Here is a 4,707-nt window from a genome sequence, read left to right as displayed (position 1 = left end):
CAAGTCTTTTTCCCATTTCTTAATTGGATCATGTGTGTTTTTGTTGTTGAGTTGTAGAAGTTCTTGATAAATTCTGGATATTAAACCCTTATCAAATATGTGGTTTCCAAATATTTTCTCCCACTCTGTAGGTTGTCTTTTTATGTTCTAGATAAAGTCCTTTGATGCACAGAAGTTTAAAATCTTGTTGTAGCCTTTTTTATCTATTTTTCCTTTTACTGCTTATACTTTTGGTGTAAAGTTTAAGAAACCACTGCTGAACAGAAGGTCTTGTAGATGTTTCCTATGTTTTCTTCTTGGAATTTTATAGTTTTCTTTCTTATGTTTAGACCCTTGATCCATTTTGAGTTGATTTTTGTATATGGTGTGAAGTGAGGTTCCACCTTCAATCTTTTGCATTTGACTATCCAGTTCTCCCATTACAATTTGTTGAAGAGACTATTTTTCCCCACTGAGTGGACTTGGCACCCTTGACAAAAATCAATTAGCCCTTGCGATTTTTTCCTATGTCTCTGCTGGGTCAGCTATGGCAGCTGTGAAAACCCTGAACCCCAAGGCTGAGGTGGCTTGAGCCCAGGCAGCACTGGTGATCAACATTAGCATGGAGCGAGCACTGCAGGACGTGCTGAGGACCGAGTTGGGGCCCTAAGGCACCATGAATATGCTTGTTTCTGGTGCTTGAGACATCAAGCTAACTAAAGATGGCCATGTGCTGCTTCATGAAATGCAAATTCAACAGCAACCTCCTTAATAGCAAAAGTAGCAACAGCCCATAATGACATAACTGGTGATGGTACCACTTCCAATGTCCTAATCATTGGAGAGCTGCTGAAGCAAGCAGATCTCTACATTTTTGAAGGTCTTCATCCCAGAATAGTACAGATTTGGAACAAATCCAAGTAAGCAAAGAAATGGACAGAGAAACACTGATGGACGTGGCTAGAACATCTCTACTTACCAAAGTTCATGCTAAACTTGTTGATGTCTTAACAGAGGCTGTAGTGGACTCCATTTTGGCCATTAAAAAACAAAATAAACCTATTGACCTGTTCATGTTGAAATCATGGAGATGAAACATAAATCTGAAACTGATACAAGCTTACTCAGAGGGCTTGTTTTGGACCATGGGGCATGGTATCCTGATATGAAAAAAAGAGTAGAAGATGCATACAACCTCCCATGCAATGTGTCATTAGAATATGAAAAAAACTGAAGTGATCTCTGACTCATTTTACAAGAGTGCAGAAGAGAGAGAGAAACTAGTTAAAGCTGAAAGAAAATTCACTGAAGAGTTAAAAAAAAATAGTAGAACTGAAAAAGAAAGTCTGTGGTGATTCAGATAAAGGATTTGTTGTCATTAATAGAAAGGGAATTGACCCCTTTCCTTAGACGCTCTTGCAAAGGAAGGCATAGCTCTGCTCAAGGCTAACAGGAGAAATATGGAGTGGCTGACTCTTGCTTGTGGTGAGGTAGCTCTAAATTCTTTGGATGACCTAAATCCTGACTGTTTGGAACATGCAGGCCTAGTTTATGAGTATGAATTGGGTGAAGAAAAGTTCACCTTTATTGAGAAATGTTAACAATCCTCGTTTTGTGACATTATTGTTGAAAGGACCAAATAAACACGCACTCATTCAAATCAAAGATGCAATAAGAGATGACTTGAGGGCTGTCAAAAATGCTATTGTATGATTTCTAAATGTTGGGTTAATTTCTTTTTTCCGTTAATTAATAATAAAAAAAAATGCTATTGATGATGGCTTTGTGGTTCCAGGTGCTGGTGCACTGGAAGCGGCAATGGCAGAAGTTCTGGTTAAATATGAGCCCAATGGAAAGAGCAGGGCCCAACTTGGAGTCCAAGCATTTGCTGATGCGTTGCTCATTATTTCCAAGGTTCTTGCTCAGAACTCTGGATTTGACTTCAGGAAACACTACTAAAAATACAAGCAGAACATTCAGAATCAGGTCAGCTTGTAGGTGTAGACTTGAACACAGGTGAGCCAATGGTAGCAGCAGAAGCGGGCATATGGGATAATTATTGTGTAAAGAAACAGCTTCTGCATGCAAGCACTGTGATTGCCCCCAGCATTCTCCTGGTTGATGAGATCATGCAAGCTGAAATTTCTTCTCTAAAAGGTTGAATTGAAGCTTCCCTTGTATCATCTGAATCATGAAGACTTGACAGTGATCCTGGAAATACAGCTATGGAATTTTTGTTCCAAGCTTCAAATGACTTTCAAAGGACATTTTTTTTCCTCTGAAAAGACAAGAAGTTCTGAAATTGTAGTTTTTATTTAAAATTGTACTGAAGTGTACACATAAAAAGCAGGTCCTTTTTATCCAGTGAACAGGATGTTTTACTTCAGCTACAGCATAAAGTTACATGTTGTATAAGCTTATGTTATCTACCTTGTTATTAAATATCTTTCACAAACAAATTTTAATGATTTCATAATTGTCTGTGGATGTATTTAATTTATCCAACAATTCCCTATTGTTGAGATTGTTTTCAATTTTCTGCTATTATAAATAACACCTACATAGCATGTTTTTGAAAGCATCACTATTTCCTTAGTATAAATTCTTGTGAGTAGAATTATTAGATCAAATGGACTTTTCACACTTTAAAAATAGCTTTGCTAAAACACTTCCAGAGAAAAGTTTATATTCTCTACTAGGTAGACAGAGGGATAAGCTGGGGGTGAGGAAGTAAAAGAGTTGCAAGTATAAAATGGAAAAAAAAATGAAACAGAGGGGGCAGAGGGAGGAAGATGCCTGAGCATAGCGACTAAGAAAGCTGGGGTTATCAGAGATTTTAAGGCTGATGGTGTTTTCATACTTCTGAACCTTTGTTTATGTAGAAATGTCCATTCCAAAGCCTCTGATGCTTTTACTTTTAAATAAAGTGTTTCTATACAATTGGTATATTCGTTGAATGTGTAATTGTGTTACTAAGCTTCTTTGTTTTTTGGTGACTTTTGGCAATTGCCTACAGTGTGCAATAAATCTTAAGGTAAAACTTAAAAAAAAAAAGCAATTGGCTAGAGATGTGAGAGTTTATTTTTGAACCCTCAATTCAATTCCATTGGTCTGTGTCTGTGTTTGTGCCAGTACCATGCTGTTTTGATTATTGTAGTTTTGTAATACATTTAAAAACAGGAAGTGTGAGTCCTCCGACATTGTACTTTTTCTACATGCTTTTGGCAATTTGAGGCTGCTTACCCTTCCACCTGAATTTGTTGATTGTTTTTACCACTTCTGTGAAGAGGTCTGTTGGAATTTTTATTGGAATTGCATTGACTCTGTATATCACTTTGGGTAGAGTTGACTTCTTAACAATATTTAGTTTTCCAATCCATGAACACAAAATATCTCACCATTGATGCAGGTCTTCTTTAACTTCTTTCAGCAATGTTTTGGAATTTTTCATGTAAAAATCCTTCATATCCTTGATTAAATATATTTCTAAATATTTGATTATTTTAGGTGTAATCTATTTAAAATTTAGATTATATTGTAAATGGAATGTTTTCTTGATTTGCTGTTAAGATTGTTCATTACTAGTATATAGAAACACCATTGTTTTTTGCATGTTGATTTTGTGCCATACCACTTTGCTGAATTCATTTATTAGTTCAGTAATTTTGTTGTGGATTTTTCAGGATTCTTTATGTATAGGATCATGTCATCTGCAAATAGGGAGAGTTTTATTTCTTCCTTTCCTATTTGGATTACTTTATTTCTTTTTCTTACCTAATTGCTTGGCTAGAACTTTCAGTACAATGTTGAATAATAGTGGTGACAGTGGGTTTCCTTTACTTGTTCCTGACATTGGGAGAAAGCTTTCAAACTTTCACCATTGAATATGATGTTAGCTGTGGGTTTTTCATTTATGCCATTTCTGCATGTTTTTATTAGGAAGCGATGTTGAATGTTGTCAAATGCTTTTCTGCATTAGTTGTAAAGAGTATGTGGTAATTTCCTTTGTTCTATTAATGTGGTGTTTTACATTAATTGATTTTCTTTTTATGTTGAACCACTCCTGCACTTGGAATAAATCCCACCTGATCATGGTATATAATTATTTTAATGTGCAGTTGGTTTCATTTGCTAGTATTTTGTTGAGGATTTTTGCATTCACATCTATGAGGGATATTGGTCTGTTATTTTTTTCTTGTGATATCTTTATCTGGTTTTGATATTAAAGTGATGCTGGCCTCATAAAATGTGTTGCATATGGTTCCTTTCTCTTTAATATTTGTGCAGGATTGGTGTTAATTCTTCTTGAAATGTTTGTTAAAATTCCCCCATGGAATGTGCTTTTTTTTTGTTTTTTTGCAATATCAGTGCTCTAGACACAGTAAAGGAAATATTAAAAAAAGAAAAAAAATAGATAAAAGCCCTGAATGATTAGATGTTATCACTAAAAAACTACATTTATAAGCTATAATTTGTTATATGCAAATATTTTCTGCCTCTTGTTCTGTTTAAAACAATAAAGCGCATTTGTACAAATAAAAAAAAAAATCCCCCATGAAGATACCTGGTCCTGGGCTTTTCTTTGTTGGGAGATTTTTGATTACTGATTCAATTTCTTTTCTAGTTATTGGTCTGTTGAGATCTTTTTCTTCTTCAGTCAGTGAGGTAGTTTGTGTGTTTCTATGAATTTTCACAATTCATCTAGATTACTGTATTTGTTCATAGTAC

The 4,707-nt window shown here is 35.1% G+C and overlaps 1 pseudogene; it reads left to right on the top strand.

The window, feature by feature from the left end:
- Positions 1-526: 526 nt before the first annotated feature.
- LOC143662676 (T-complex protein 1 subunit zeta pseudogene) lies at positions 527-2,141 on the top strand (annotated as a pseudogene).
- The last annotated feature ends 2,566 nt before the right edge of the window (positions 2,142-4,707 follow it).

This window comes from Tamandua tetradactyla, chromosome 18 (assembly GCF_023851605.1).
Source record: "Tamandua tetradactyla isolate mTamTet1 chromosome 18, mTamTet1.pri, whole genome shotgun sequence".
Classification (NCBI taxonomy): Eukaryota; Metazoa; Chordata; class Mammalia; order Pilosa; family Myrmecophagidae; genus Tamandua; species Tamandua tetradactyla.
Note: the sequence above shows the minus strand (reverse complement) of the source record. Positions and strands in the feature narration are given on the sequence as shown.